The 17,098-nt window shown below is 38.3% G+C and overlaps 1 long non-coding RNA gene across 1 annotated transcript; it reads right to left on the reverse strand.

The window, feature by feature from the left end:
- Positions 1–2,887: 2,887 nt before the first annotated feature.
- LOC130467098 (uncharacterized) lies at positions 2,888–5,287 on the reverse strand. The gene is made up of 4 exons (XR_008927267.1): positions 4,938–5,287; positions 4,745–4,841; positions 4,167–4,230; positions 2,888–3,147 (listed from the first exon to the last, which is right to left on the reverse strand). It is a non-coding gene; the product is annotated as an uncharacterized lncRNA (long non-coding RNA).
- Positions 5,288–17,098: the final 11,811 nt, after the last annotated feature.

A 17,098-nucleotide genomic window follows, 5' to 3' on the forward strand; every position in this document is an offset into this window, starting at 1 on the left:
CTTAATTCGCTCATTTAAGGAGGTGTCATGCTATAAGGTGCCTTGGATATAGGTGTCGTTTCAGGATCTAAGTCTATAGTGAACTCAAAAGCTCTAATAGGTAACATACTTGTAATTTCACTCGAAAACACATCAATGAATCCACTCACAATGGCAACATCCTCGATTGTCACTAACTTCTTTAATCACCTCTGACACACTACAGAAAATAGTTCGTACTCCCTATTCATCAATTTCCTCACTCGCATTACAGAAATAACCAAAGGTTCTTGGACTACCCAAAACATCTATACGAGGTCAATCTTCCAATATGGTTCCTTACATTTACTTTCTGAATTTCACAGTACGTCTATCTTAGACTTGTACAAACTTAGTCAATTCCATCCTAAGGTTTATGAATTCTTGTGCCTTTTGCTTTCTCATAAAAGGTAGGGTAAAATTTTCCCTTAAGGCAGTAAAAAACGAATCCCAATTGAATCTCTCAACAGCGCTAAGTCTAACCCCATTTTCTCTCCACCATAAATCAGCTTCATCTTCCAAGTACAGTACAACTTGACCCACTCTCATGTTCTCAAGACAATTCAAATCCCCAAACAGTTTCTCGAACTCTCTAACCTAGTTCTCTAAAAAGTAAGATCAGTTTGCTTCTTAAAGTATGGTGGCTTAACTTTGGTTAGTCTCTCAAACATGTCCCCAGTAGAATCAGGACGTTCAGTTCTCTCTTCAGCCAGTCTTCCCGCCAAAAGGCGAATAGTAGCAACTAACTCACTATTGCTTGACATTCTAGTGTGCGACCTAAAATTAATTACTCTACGATACATAACTCATATGTCCCCTCTACGAAAGAAATTTAGATTTGATCATAGAGATCGCATCAACAAACACTTATTCAAGAATGTACACCAATAATAGAGCAATCATCGTCACTCATTCAAGAAAATATCCCTATCAAGGACATACAATTTGAAAACCAATGAATGGAAGTTCAATCACAACAAATAAGTAATAATATTCCCATTCGCGTGCCCAAAATAAACTTTTGATCATTTGGATTATCAATAATCTAACTCTATTCCTCAAAAGAATGTTAATAACAATTTCTAAACCATAATAACGCACTTGTCCTCAAATTAACATAAAGGTTCTACGACACAAACATAAACTATTGTTGTTGAATAACGAAACTCTCAAACTGGAAATGAATACTTTAACTTCTATTGCTAACTCTATAAAGGCTTATTATATCCTTGAAGAGAATAAAGAATAACTCAAACTCTTATTGCTTTAACTTTAAACCGTTGCTGATATGCCACTTATTCTTTAAAACATAAAAGAACTAACTAACTATTACAACTTCAAATGTTTAAGGCATCTTGCCTACCTATTCTTTCCTTGGAAACTTGTGGAGTAAGATCTAGATCTTCAATATTCGTCGAATTCTTCTTCCGAGTATGAGTCTTCTTTCATGTCTTTATCTTGATGAGACTCACTTGCCACCTCACCATCACCTTTAGGTTCCACATCCGACTCACTAGGAATCTCAATGGTAGGCTCATGGGCCACTGGGTTAGGGTTATTTGCCTCAACCACTACATTCTCATTCTCCACGGTTACATCATTTCCCTCTAGATATTTACAACTCTAATAGGTTCATCTATAACTGCATCCCAAGCATGACTCCATGAGTTTCTACCCTCCTTGAACCCATTTTCTACGACCTCAATAATGGTGGTCAGGATCTCTACGTCATATCTCTACCTACCATCCCTAGTCCCATACTTAATCAACTTTGGTGTTCCATCATCAGAATGCATGTCTTTAAACCTATATTTGAGTTCTAGGTATGGCATTTTTGGTTAGGTAAACAATTAATGATAGTGGCTGCTATGATATCCTTTCTCATTAAGATAGGTTGCCCTTGAACTTTAGCATAATATTCACATCCAAACACAATTTTCTTCACGTAAATATCAGGGGTTTCTATATCAAGTTTCTCGAAGGATCCTATGTTGGTATACTTGGAAAGAAACATTTTATTCCTGAAATAAACAATTCAAGGTCTCACTAACGATTTTCCAGCCAAATCATAAACAAAGTTCAATAATGCAATAAGTTTGGTGAAAGCAAACAATTCTTTATGCACATTTAAATGTAACATTAAACAATTAGCATACGCACGTACATAACAATCAATTTCTTATGCTAGCATTGACTAGCTACTAATGCACATATAATTCTATCTTATATGCCCTTCTTATACTACCCATCTCTCATAAACTAAAGCATTGAAATAGTTTAAATAACAAATTAAAAGGACGATAATATAATAAAATTATAACATAGAATAAAAATATAAAATAAATAAAGTAAAATAAATTAAGGAAATGCGTAGCGAATAAATTCGAAAATAAAGTTATTAATTCGAAGAAGATTTATATATATATATATTTTTTTTTTTTTTTTTTTTAAATAACGAATTCTAACTCTTGAAACAATTTAAAAAAAATTGAACTTCTAAAAAAAAAATTGTACTCCTTTTTTTGAATAATAATTAATAAGAAAAAGAATAAAAATTTCGAAAGTCAATTTAATTCGAATAAATAATTTGATTTCGAACTTAAATAAGAAATATTATATACTTTCAAACGAGATAAAAGGAGATCTGCCCCCCCCAAAAAAAAGTACCAATTTTTGAACACTATAATACGTAGAATCTCGATTTTTAAGAAATTTATTTTAAATAACTAGATAGTTAGGCGCCTAAAAATTTATTAAAGTAAAACCTTAGCTTCTAGATACCACTTTGTAACACCCCGACAATTCTCTCTTTTCTAAAACAACATTTTAATATAAAACGTAGAGAATTATCAAGGCATTATCGCCCGTGTGAAAACGTTACGGCTTATTCAGAATTTTGCAGCGGAAAACATAAAACTAACTTTTAGGTTCATAAATAATCTATTACATATTAGGTCCAAACCAATTAACTGAATTAAGGAAATACGAATAGTACGACAAATTTCAAATCCAAGTTAACAAATTAAATCACTTAATTAAACAAATAGAACTACAAGCTCTCTAATCCCGATCCCAATGATGCATCATCTTCAAACCTGTAGATGGGCAACGCTTATTGATCCTTAGAGACTGCTCACCAAAGATGGGTCATCACAGGATCAATAAGGCATAGCCATGATCAACACACACAAACAAAGCACGTAATCAGCAAAGCTGAGTACTACATACTAAAACAACAACAATCCTAGCATGATACTATCAAACCAACAACCCTAACATGATACTAATAAATATAAGTAAGGACAGACAAAACATAATAATTTGACGACTATACTTGACTAGACTAAGCTAGGCTTGATAACCATAATATTATTTTAGTTGAAATAGACAATGGACCGAGTTGACCATCCAGAAGTCTTCACTAAGGAAGACGAGGTACGGGCGCGACTCCGTAACCTCAGTGACCTGCGATATCGAGGAACGTTTAAATAAAAATAGGACACGGTGATCAATCCGGTCCGAATTAAAGGCCATGGGCTACCACCATGAACCCCAACTCCTGTTTGTCCGTCACTTCAGACGTGCACAGTCTAAAGCTATTGCTATTCAGTTTCACTTTACATGATTTACAAATTGAGATTCCGTTATGACTCAACCATTACATAAGACAGACAATTCACATTTGTTCACAACTGTTTTTATCTTGGAATTAAGTAAGTGATCATAAAAGCATCAATCAAGACTCATTCCAACTTAACCAACCTTTCCTTTAACCATGAGCAACCCTGTATATGGGCATAAAGTTTCAACTTACTAAACAAGGTCCTCCGCCCTTATAAAGTAGTGAAAAGATAGAAAGGGAACAACAACCAATTGATCCAACCCAATCATATAGAATAATCTAGTGTTCCCAACCAACATGTTTGTATCAAACATCCATACTAACATGTTACAGTTTTTATAGTGCAAAATAAGTTCAATAAGTTTGTCCAACAGTATTAAACATGCACATTCAATATAACCCAGTTCGTCCATAATATCAACATCACCAAGTTCAACAATAATATCAACATAACCAAGTTCAACAACAAGATTCAACATGGTTTCAACAATTAGCACACATTCCAAGCACACAGGTATGTACGTACCTTGTGTAAACAAAATGCGAGACCACTTTAATAATTCAAAAGTCGCCTACGGAGAATTCTCCACCTAACAACAACCAATATAGACTCATATCAATTCATATTGAATTTTCAGCAACATTAGGGAGCTTCAAACCCCTCCTAAACATAATTAGAACATTTCCCAATATCGAAACTTGAATATTTGGTTTCCTAGCATCATAATTATTATATTAGTTATTGAAATTCGTTGAAAACTCTTCGAATCATCATACTTTAAATTTCCAGCAATATAACTACTTTCAAACTGCTCCAAAACATAATTAACATGTTTGAAATCAAAAAAACAATATCTTTAATAACTTATAATCATCCTACCATGATTTCAAAACTATTAAAACCTTAAAAATTCATGTTTTAATAATTAAAATTCTTATTTCAATCAAATTATATAATCTGAAAATTAATAATTTAACTATGCAACATATAAATTTGAAATTCATAAATAAATCATAAACTATAAATTTAATTCAAGAAAACATAAATTAAATTAATAAAACATAATTAAAACATTAAATAAGCTTAGGGTTTAAGAAATTAACCAAAAGAAGAATAGATAAGGGCTGCCGGCAGACACAAGGTGGCGCGTGACAGTGGTGGTTGATGGGTCGACGCGGCTGGGTGAAGTGGTGGCTGCGGCTGGCGAGCGGTGGTTGTTGCCGCAATAAACAGAGCACGAGTGAGCAAGATGAAAGAAAGAGAAAAATAAACGAAAGAGAGAAGAGGAGGAGATACCCGACGGAAGAGGGCTGGCGGCAGAGTCGCACACGGTGGTGCGTGGCTGGGCGTAGGTGACAAACGTTGGTGGTTGTGCGCGCTGGTCATGGCGGTGGTTGAATGCGCAGGAAGCAAGAAGGAAGAGGAACGTTGGCCGAGAAAATGGAATAACGGAAGGGAGGAAGAGCTACGTTAACCGGCGTGACAGCAGGGATGCAGACCGGCGGCGCGGTGGTTGTCGGTCCGGCGGTGGCTGTGCGGCGGCTGCAAGGAGAGAAGCAAGGTTTGAGGGTTTTGGTTGGTTCACGTAAAAGAATAGGAGGGAAGGAGGGTTTGACTTCTCTTGTTTTTGCTTTTACGTGAATTGAAGGAGAGTAGAGGTATGGGTAATTTTGTTTGGGTTTCTTTATTGGGCTTTGCAAACTTGGGCTAGGATTGGAATTGATGTTGTTTGAATCCAAAAATAGTTAGGATTGTTTATCCAAATTCAATCGGACGCGTTTTCATAATTCGAATTCTTTTCAACGTAAAATTCTAAAATTACTTTTAATTTTCTAATTCGTTGAAATATTTAAAACGTAAATAAAATAAATAAAATAAATATACGTTAATTATATATTTATTACTAAAATTCATAAATTCTATTTAAATATAAATAATATATGTTAAAATTTATTTAATAAAATTTATAAATTTACGGGGGATTACATATAGCTTCCTTTGCTGCTTCATGTGAAGCAATGTACTCCGCTTCAGTTGTAGAATCCGCAATGGTGCTTTGCTTAGCACTTTTCCAGCTTACTGCACCTCTGTTGAGGCAGAAGACAAACCCAGACTGTGATCTGAAATCATCTTTGTCGGTTTGGAAACTTGCGTCCGTATAGCCTTTAACAATTAATTCATCATCTCCACCATAGACCAGGAAGTCATCTTTGTGCCTTTTCAGGTACTTCAGAATATTCTTGGCAGCCGTCCAATGCGCCTCTCCTGGATCTGACTGGTATCTTCTCGTAGTACTGAGTGCGTACGCAACATCCGGGCGTGTACATATCATAGCATACATTATTGAATCAATCAATGATGCATATGGAATCCCACTCATTCGTCTACGCTCATCAAGTTTTTTTGGGCACTGAGTCTTGCTTAGAGTTATTCCATGAGACATGGGTAGGTAGCCTCGCTTGGAGTCTGCCATCTTGAACCTATCAAGCACCTTATTGATATAAGTGCTTTGACTAAGTCCTATCATCTTTTTAGATCTATCTCTGTAAATCTTGATGCCCAATATGTACTGTGCTTCTCCTAGATCCTTCATCGAAAAACATTTCCCAAGCCAAGTCTTGACAGAGTTCAACATAGGAATGTCATTTCCGATAAGTAATATGTCGTCGACATATAATACTAGGAAAGCAATTTTGCTCCCACTAACCTTCTTGTATACACAAGATTCGTCTGCGTTCTTGATGAAACCAAAATCACTGACTGCTTCATCAAAACGTATATTCCAGCTCCTGGATGCCTGCTTCAATCCATAGATTGATTTCTTTAGCTTGCATACCTTTTTAGCATTCTTTGGATCCTCAAAACCTTCAGGCTGTGTCATAAACACAGTTTCTGTTAAAACGTCGTTTAAGAAAGCAGTTTTGACATCCATCTGCCATATTTCGTAATCGTAATATGCAGCGATTGCTAACATTATCCGAATAGACTTTAGCATTGCAACTGGTGAAAAAGTTTCATCGTAATCCACGTCGTGGACTTGCCTGTAACCTTTTGCAACCAATCTAGCTTTGAAAACTTCAAGTTTCCCATCCTTGTCCTTTTTCAGTTTGAAAACCCATTTGCTTCCAATGGCTTGGTAGCCATCCGGCAAATCGACCAAATCCCATACTTGGTTTTCAGACATGGAGTCTAATTCAGATTGCATGGCTTCTTTCCATTGCTTGGAGCTAGGGCTCGTCATAGCTTGTTTGTAAGTCGCAGGTTCATCACTTTCAAGTAATAGAACGTCATAGCTCTCGTTCGTCAAAATACCTAAGTACCTTTCCGGTTGAGATCTATATCTTTGCGATCTACGCGGGGTAACATTTCTAGATTGACCATGATTCTCACCAGATTCTTCTAAAGATCTCTGAGTTTCATCCTGAATGTCATCTTGAGCATTCTCTAGAGTTTGTTGTTCGACTCGAATTTCTTCGAGGTCTACTTTTCTCCCACTTGTCATTTTGGAAATGTGATCTTTCTCCAAAAAGACACCATCTCGAGCAACAAACACCTTGTTCTCAGATGTATTGTAGAAGTAATACCCCTTTGTTTCCTTTGGATAGCCCACAAGGATACATTTGTCAGATTTTGGATGAAGTTTGTCTGAAATTAATCGTTTGACGTATACTTCACATCCCCAAATCTTAAGAAAAGACACTTTTGGAGGCTTTCCAAACCATAACTCATATGGAGTCTTTTCGACAGCTTTAGACGGAGCTCTATTTATAGTGAGTGCAACTGTATTTAGTGCATGTCCCCAAAATTCTAATGGAAGTTCGGCCTGACCCATCATTGACCTGACCATGTCTAGCAAGGTTCTGTTCCTCCGTTCCGACACACCGTTCCATTGTGGTGTTCCAGGAGGAGTCAATTCTGATAGAATTCCACATTCTTTCAGATGGTCATCAAATTCATAGCTCAGATATTCACCGCCTCTATCAGACCGCAGTGCCTTGATCTTCTTGCCTAATTGATTCTCTACTTCACTCTGAAATTCCTTGAATTTGTCAAAGGATTCAGACTTATGCTTCATTAGGTAGACATAACCATATCTACTGAAGTCATCAGTGAAAGTGATAAAGTAGCTGAAACCACCTCTAGCATTTGTACTCATTGGTCCACATACATCTGTATGGATTAAACCCAATAGTTCATTTGCTCTTTCTCCAACTTTAGAGAAAGGTTGCTTTGTCATTTTGCCAAGTAAACATGATTTGCATTTACCATAATCCTCTAAGTCAAATGGTTCTAGAATTCCTTCCTTTTGAAGTCTTTCTAAGCGTTTCAAGTTTATATGGCCTAATCGACAATGCCACAGATAGGTGAGATCTGAATCATCCTTTTTGGCCTTTTTGGTATTTATGTTATAAACTTGTTTGTCGTGATCTAATAAATAAAGTCCATTGACTAATCTAGCAGATCCATAAAACATCTCTTTAAAATAAAACGAACAACTATTGTCTTTTATTAAAAAGGAAAATCCCTTAGCATCTAAGCAAGAAACTGAAATGATGTTTTTAGTAAGACTTGGAACATGGAAACATTCTTCCAGTTCCAAAACTAGCCCGGAGGGCAACGACAAATAATAAGTTCCTACAGCTAATGCAGCAATCCGTGCTCCATTTCCCACTCGTAGGTCGACTTCTCCCTTGCTTAACTTTCTACTTCTTCTTAGTCCCTGTGGATTGGAACATAAGTGTGAGCCACAACCTGTATCTAATACCCAAGAAGTTGAATTAGCAAGTATACAGTCTATAACGAAAATACCTGAAGATGGAACGACTGTTCCGTTCTTCTGATCTTCCTTTAGCTTTGGACATTCTCTTTTGTAATGGCCTATTCCATCACAATAAAGACAGCTTGATGTGGACTTGTCCTGCTTTGATTTAGCATTGCCCTTGGACTTTCCACTTTTCTTGAACAGTCTCCTTCTAGCCTTGAGTAAATCTTTGGCTTCACAGTCCAGTATTATTTCAGCCTTTCTGACAAGGTGAACAAATTCTGCAACTGTTTCTTCTCTTGGTTCACTTAGGTATAGTTTCTTGAAGCGACCAAACCCACTGTGTAGTGAATTGAGCAAGATAGAGACTGCCATCCTTTCGCTTATTGGTGTTCCTAGTAGACTTAGGCGATCAAAGTATGAACGCATAAGATCCACATGGAACCTCAGTGGGACGCCTACCCTCTGTTTAGTGCGAAGGAGCTGAACATGTGTTTCTTGGACTTCCATCCTATAACACCTGTTGGGAGAACTAACCTTTAGATCAGACATTGATTCAATCAATTCATGGACGTTCAGGTCCCTGTCCTCCGTGCTTCCACGACAGATATCCCTCAGATTCTTGATGAGCGTAAAAGGTTCATAGGCTACAATCCTTCTAGCCCAATCATCAGGGATATTGTTCAGCATGAGACTCATAACCTTTTTGAGATCCGCATCCCAGGCGTAAAATCTCTCAAGGGTCATGTCTCTGGCATAGTAGCTTGGCATGGGATGTGATAGTACATACTCAAGTCCATTGAGTCTGACTATTTCAACTAGCTTAGCTTCCCATTCAAGAAAATTTAACAGGTCCAGCTTGACCATAAGCTCAGAACCCATGATGATGTTTTGATTGTTGTTTGCCATAGTTAAAACTACAATTGAAAAGAATAAACAAATAAATAACCATTCACAGTTTCTCTTAATAAACTTAAATTCTAGCATACATGCATAATTCAATGTTCATTAAGCATTTTATTCAAGTTATGTGTTCCGGCAGGTGTGAATAAAATGATTCCAAGATCCTAAAATCATTGAAGAACTAAGCACAGTTTGTCGACTTAATCCTAAAACATCTTAGGTAAGCAAAAGCCTTTTGCTAATAGTCTAGAAACTATTCTTGGTTGATAGGTACGTCTAAGAACTTATTAGGTAAACCTATCGATTTTGCCACGACATAAAAGGACTCCTTACTTATATCGTTGAGTTTCACCAAAACTAACATGTACTCACAATTATTTGTGTACCTTGCCCCTTTAGGACCAATAAGTAACACCTCGCTGAGCGAAAACTATTACTAGATTGATGTAAAGGATATCCAAGCAAGTGTATATTTTGGTATGGCACCTTTTAACTCAATTTTTTAAGTTTGGAACTTAAGGCTCTTATTATGTTGGTTAGATTTTAAGTGAACTAAAATCCTTAATCATGCAACATAATCAAGCTTTGATCTCATGCATTTTAAGACATATTTAAAAGCAATAAATAACTTAAAACATGCATAAGATAAATGTGATCTAGTATGGCCCGACTTCATCTTGAAGCTTTAACTTCAAAGTCCGTCTTGAAAATCTCCGTGGGAGGCACCATTTTCTTCAAATAGAATAAGCTATAATTAAAAATAATTACAACTATTTGATGGTACGCAGACCATATTTGAATTGAAAAACAACTTTGGTACTTTAGACCAATTACATTCAAATTAATGGTACGCAGACCATATTTTCTATCCTATTTGGGCCATACTAGTCACTTCATAACCTGCAAAACAGTACATATACAATATATACCATTCACCCATTCATTATCATGAATGGCCCACATAGCTGGTTAGTAAAACACATTATGCATCACATAAACATTTGCAGCACTTAATCAAGGGCACCAATAATCTACAAATTATTCAGTCCTTATTAATTCTAATCAAGTTGTTTTAACCTTAAGGATTTGTAGACCTAATCAAGAGTATATGACTAAAAGGGCTCCCACTTAAACCAATAAATTCATATGCTTTACTAATTTTAAACATAAAAATGTATTTCTAGTCTAACCGGAAACATACAAATTTAATTAAAATTTAAAGCTCATATAAATTTATAATTGAATCCATAAATTTAATTTAATTTCAGTCGTATTTAAATTAATTCATGATTTTAATTTTAGTAAAATAATTAGAATAAATAAATTTATTATAATTACAATATTCAAAATTAAAATCCAAGAGAATAATTTAAATTATTAATTTTAAAATACGTAAACTGAAAATTTCAAATTACAATTTCAAAACGATCTAATCGCAACGCAACAACCCCACGCAACGCACGCCCATGGGCCACACGCACACAGCCATCGCTGGCCATGTGCGCGCAGCCCATGCGCTGCGTCGCATCGCTGCTGCTCCCCATCGCAAGGTGCGCGCCAGCGCTCGTCGCAACAAGCATGCTGCTGACCATCGCTGGGCGCAGCGCTCGTCGCACGTCGCAACAAGCACGCTGCACGCCATCGCTGGGCGCAGCGCTCGTCGCACGTCGCAACAAGCACGCTGCACGCCATCGCTGGGCGCAGCTCTCGTCGCACGTCGCAACAAGCACTTGCGCTCGCTGCGCGCGAGGCTCCGCACGCTTGCGCGAGGCAGTGCGCGCTGTGGCGCAGCACGCTTGCTGCCCACACGCGACTACTCGTGCCTTGCTCTCGCCCTTGCCCATGCGCCCATTGCTCACAGCCCACGACATAAGGCAGGGTTGCTACCTTGTGCTCGTGCACCATGCCCTTGCTCGCTGCATTCGTACCGCATGGGCGACGAGCTCCCTTACTCGTCGTCGCATGCCCGCACTATACAACACCCCTTAAGGGTAACACGTAGCGTCCATTGCTTTGTGCGTGCAAGTTATATGAGCGAATCGCATAAAAATTAAAATTTTATATTCAAAATTAATGACAAATTAATAAATAATATTAATTTCATAATTTTAGGGCGAAAAATCGAAAATTTATTATTTAATTGATTTCCGATTAACATGGATTCAAGTCTAGGTCATAAAAATTTAAAATTTAACATAAATTTACAATTTTTATGGTGGTTTTTAATCATAGGTATTTAATTAAATTATAACTAATTATGAAAATCAAATTAATTCTAAATTATTCCAATTTTCAATAAATTAATCATAATTACAAATTAGATTGCATAATTAACAAGGCTAGGCATTCAAACTTGTTAAACATATACAGTAGGTCAATCAAAAATTCAAGATTTATCAACAAGAATCGCAAATATTTAATTTAACATCTTAAATTTACGAAATTTTGCATTCGAAAAACTAAAACCTCCGAAAAGTCATAGTTAAGCTTCGAATTTGAGAATTCTGGGTTCGGCCGAAAAATACTAGTTTTGTCAAAATTTTAGAATGCCTTTTACATGCGGAATTGACACAAAAATCACTCGATTTGGATGAGTAACGAAGAAACTGCCGAAAAACTGCGTACGTATAATTAAATAAACGCAATTTGCAATTAATTAACAATTACGAAAATTAATCACCCCTTTTATTTCTTGCAAATTTGTAATATTTAACCATGTTTATGCAATTTAGATTATGAAAATAATAAGAGGCTCGTGATACCACTGTTAGGTTATGATACATATGACAGTTCATAAATCATGCGGAAAAACCATAAAGCTAGGAAAGCATATTATTTACACATAATCATTTAGCATAGAATTGATGCATACATGTTGTAGCGTGCCTTCCCTAGCTGCGCCCGAACCGAACAAGAACAAGTCTTTAGGACTCCAAATGTCGTCCCTCCGTAGATAGTCCACAGTACATCCGGATCCGCCTCAAGTTAGACCAACTAGAATCGCCCTTAAGGTTACTAGGAATTTCGGCTATGTGTTTGCAAGTGTATGACTGATTTTTCTTTCAAAAACTTACCCTTTGAATACTTCAATCGTGCCTGCAAATAATGACCCTAGGCCCTTATTTATAGAGGTATGGAAAAGGAACTGGAATCCTATTAGGATACTAATTAGTTAAACTAGAATCCTAGTAGGACTCTAACTAATTAATTTTATCCTTTTAGGATTAGGAATTTAATCATCAAACAAATCCTATACAATTTAGGTTTCGTATGTGAACACAAACTCTACACGAGCATGACCCACGAGCGTGCAGGCCATGCCCGCGCACAGCCTACACGGCCGCTCGGCCCACGCGAGCCGCAAGTCCACGCGAGCCGCAAGCCCACGCGAGCAGCAGCACAGCTCGCAGCCCATTGCTGCGCTCGCTGCGCGCGCTGCCATGGCCTGATGGGCCTGGCCTTGCGCTGGGCCTGGCGTGGCCTTGGCTGTTCGTGTGGCGCGCTTGGCTTGCTGGGCGATGGCCTGGCTTCGTGCTGGGCCCTCGTCCGGCAGGCCTCGTCCGATGCTTATTCGTCCGATACGCTTCCGATTAAATTCCCGGTTCCGGAATTCATTTCCGATACGAACAATATTTAATATTTCCGATTCCGGAATTAATTTCCGTTTCGAACAAATATTTAATATTTCCGTTTCCGGAATTATTTTCCGATTCCTATAATATTTCCGATTCTGACAATATTTCCGTTTCCGGCAATATTTCCGATTCCGGCAATATTTCCATTTCCGATAATATTTTCCGATGCGTACCATGTTTCCGTTTCCGGCAACATCTACGACTTGGATAATATTTATATTTCCGATACGATCCATATTTCCGTTTCCGGCAATATCATCGTTTCCGGAGTATTCATTTCTTACTTGTGACGATCTCAGCTCCCACTGAAACCAAGATCCGTCGATTCTAAATATCCATAGATAGAGTATTTAATGCCATTAAATACTTGATCCTTTTACGTACTATTTGTGTGACCCTACGGGTTCAGTCAAGAGTAAGCTGTGGATTAATATAATTAATTCCACTTGAACTGAAGCGGCCTCTAGCTAGGCATTCAGCTCACTTGATCTCACTGAATTATTAACTTGTTAACTAATACTGAACCGCACTTATTAGACTTAACATAGAATGCATACTTGGACCAAGGGAATTATTTCCTTCACATGAGCCACTCCAGAGCCGCTCCGTCGAGGGTTCCTCCGAATGATTTGCACATGACGGGCTCGACCAGGTCGTAGGGGATGCCGATCTGCCACATTCGCTGCTTGTAGACGTTGACGTGTCTGTATGGATCAGACGTTCTGTCGTACAGGGTGGTCCAGGTAGGGAGTCGGAGCTGGTGTGGGACCGTCACCCTGGCGATCGCTTCACAGAACGACGACTTTGCATACCCGTCGGTCGGTTCGGTTTCCACGGGCGTGGGTGCCCCTGGCAGCTTGGTCATCAGCTTCAGCATCAGCGAGCATTGCTTCTTCATGTGAGTTTCCATTTTATTCAGGCGCTTGGTGACGGGGTCCGGTGTTGTTTCATCCTCTTCTCCGTGTGGCTCTTCTCCGTCGGACAGGTCCTCGGAGTCGTCAGTCATCTCGAATATCAACTTCTTTGGTTTTGCACCTGGCTTATAACGCGACTGATGCTTGGTACTTTTCACAGAGTCGAGCTCCTTCTGGAGGTTTTCAATGGAGGCCCTTTCTTGGGCCAGCTCTGCTTGGGCCTTTTCGTAGGCTGCTTTCATCTCTGCGAGCGTCATCTCTTCAGTAGTCATGGTGTGGAGGGTGATTTTGTGTGAAACCTAGTTAATGTCCCCACAGGCGGCGCCAAACTGTTTATGCCAAATTTCGTCTAGGGGCGACCTTTGGCTCGGGTCGACACTAACTAAGCAAGAATCAAATAAAGAGAGACAAGAGAGACACGACACAGAGAAGTGTTGACGCGGAAAACTCAGGAATAAGGTAAAAAACCGCGGATAGCTATGAGGCTATCAATCCACTAAGTATCCTATCTGATTGTTTGTGTATTTTTCTAAAGATCAATGTAACGAAATTAAAGAGAAAATACAAAAGTAATATGAATACTTAATAGCTTGAGAGTATGAGTGCTTGAGTTAACGTGTCCTTTGCTTGTCACCGTCTTCTTCTTTTATACGCTAGTCTGCTCACTTAGTTGGTTGGGAGAATCCCTAAAAGATAGGGGTTATCCGTTGTCCATGATCTTCTCCTCCTTTCAACCACTTCCGTGATCTTCTCATTATCTCTTGGACCTTTTTTTCCCTTATGACGGCGCTGTGGATCTTGGGCTTTGGGCCTGGCTCTTGCCCTATTCCTGTTTGTCCCAATTATCGACGTCGTTGGTCCTATGTCGCCTATCTGCTGTCGCTTATCCTTCGTTGTCCGACGTCGCGTCTGACATGTCCTCTTGACTCGACCTCGACCTGCGACACGATCAAAACTAGTTGACACGACATGATCAAACGTTAGAGCGGTTAAGTCGTCAGTCCAAAAAGTGGGATAACACAAGTATAATATTAATTGATATATCTCAGGAACTACAACCTTAGTTCCTTAATTATAGGCTCCCCCACTATTTTTCTCTCTTCTAGCCAAGTGTCTATTTATCCTTTGGCACATGAGCATTCATAATCTAGGCAATTAATTCTTGTCGTCTCTTGCTGCTTATCCTCTATAGTAGTCCTAAAATGGTGGAAAATTTCCTCATCAAGTATAGTACGTGTATCATTAGCTGGCATAACCAACTTCATACATCATTACATTCACCTGGAGTGTTTTTGAGCCCCTATATCCAGTATAAGTGTGTAACCCTGAAGTCAAGTCGTTGGCTGCTGTAAAAAGACGACTTTTTCAATGATTTGGAAAAACTGCTTCCAACACCTGAATTAAGTTACAAAATCGTTAACTAGGTTCTTTTATTCCAGCGAGCAACCAGAATGTTTGGGTGTAACCTGGCGAAAGAAGCAGTTCTTCTTGCATTGCATATTATGATTTAATTACCTCTAAATTTGCTTATTATTTGGTTTTATGTTCTTCATGGATCATCATCATAAACAAAACAATCATACAAAAATAGCAAAAAGTATAATGTATAGGAGTAATATGCCTGATATTCTAGAGTTGGCTAAAAAAACAAAATGACATGTCCCACATCGGTTGAATATCTTAAAGCAAAAGAAATGAGAAGTTATAAAATAACAGTGCCTTTATAATTTAACTACTAGCTGATAAATGCAACAATTTGGGCCTTGTAAATTTACTTGGGCTGAATTGACAATTTAATCTAGCTGTAACAATTGAGCTGAGCGGTTTACAAGGTTCAAGCTCGAGCTTTAATAGGCTTGTTAAGTTTCGAGCTCGAGCCGTTCCAGCCTTGTTTCGAGCTCGAGCTCGAGCTTAATTTTCCAGGCTCGTCGAGCTCCGAGCTCGAGCCGAGCATATGTTCAAGGCTTTCGAGCTCGAGCCGAGCCTGTCTAAGCTCGGTCTCGGCTCGGTTCATTTACACCCCTACATGAACCCAAGGAGATTTACTTGCTAATCTAAGAACAAATGAAAATGATTGAAAGGGGAAAATTATTTTCCAGGAAAACATTTTACACCAATCCAAACACTTCCTTAAAAGCCATTAACAGTGAGGCCCCCGTCAATATAATGCAAATAGTTTGTCCGGTATTGTACGAAGAGGCAGGCATGCAAAGGAAAGCCACCACATAAGTCACCTTTTCTAGCTCTCCTACCCTTCCCTATGGAGTTCTCCTTTCCACGTTTTCGACAAATCCTTCGATGTTTTCAACAGCCAGTTGAAATCAACATAATGTTATTACATGATGCTAGTTTAGGATTTTTTTTGGTTTAACTTATTTCAGGAAATAAGTTTAGATAAATTTAGTGATTATAAGTTTAGAAAAAATTATTTCAATTTACAACTAAATAAGTTCACAAACACATCTTCAGATTAGTTGATTAGTAAGAGGGTTTCGAATGAACAAAGGTGCAACAGAATTAACCCCGGTATTATCTTTTCCCCACTGGCACGCCAAGTCTTCGCTAATTAGTTCATTGCCCCTAATAAGAAAATAGATATTGTGTCGGTACAAATACAGGGGATCTTTGACTAATGAGTCGTACGGTAAAGACGACGAGAGGTCTTCAAGAGTCTTCTTCCTAGACCGGAGTTAGACGGAGGTTCTGGGCTTAACTTCCAGAATTAGGTTTCAGGTGTATTGATTGCGTCCCTTCTGCTGTGTATCCGGGCCGTATATATAGGAATATACGGTAGAAACCCTAATTTGATTCCTTGGTCAACACGAACTCTTTGCCCAGCCGACTTCTGTTAGGTTTGGGAGCTCATCTATTTAGAGGAGTATAATTGGACGATCTTAAATGACTACGGGCCGGCCAACCCTTATGGGCCGTCCCCCGTGGGTCATCCCTAATATTCATATTTTATCCATGTTAATGTCCGTCTGGGCCTATTGCGTATGGCAATGTGTCGACGTGTTGTGAGCTGTTTGTATTCCCAAACAACTTGCCCCCCAGTCCCATGATTTCGTAAGTTACAAAATTTTATGGGCTAAGTGTAACCACAAAATATTCTTCCATTTTTACCGTTCTCGTGCTTCGTATGTAGTGTAAATCTCGTTTTGACCATATGAATCGAAGAAGTTTTGACCAAGTACTGCACTTTGTCATGGTTTATATTACAAGTCAAATAATATAATGTACCTT

The sequence above is a fragment of the Spinacia oleracea genome, chromosome 2 (genome assembly GCF_020520425.1).
Source record: "Spinacia oleracea cultivar Varoflay chromosome 2, BTI_SOV_V1, whole genome shotgun sequence".
Taxonomy (NCBI): Eukaryota; Viridiplantae; Streptophyta; class Magnoliopsida; order Caryophyllales; family Amaranthaceae; genus Spinacia; species Spinacia oleracea.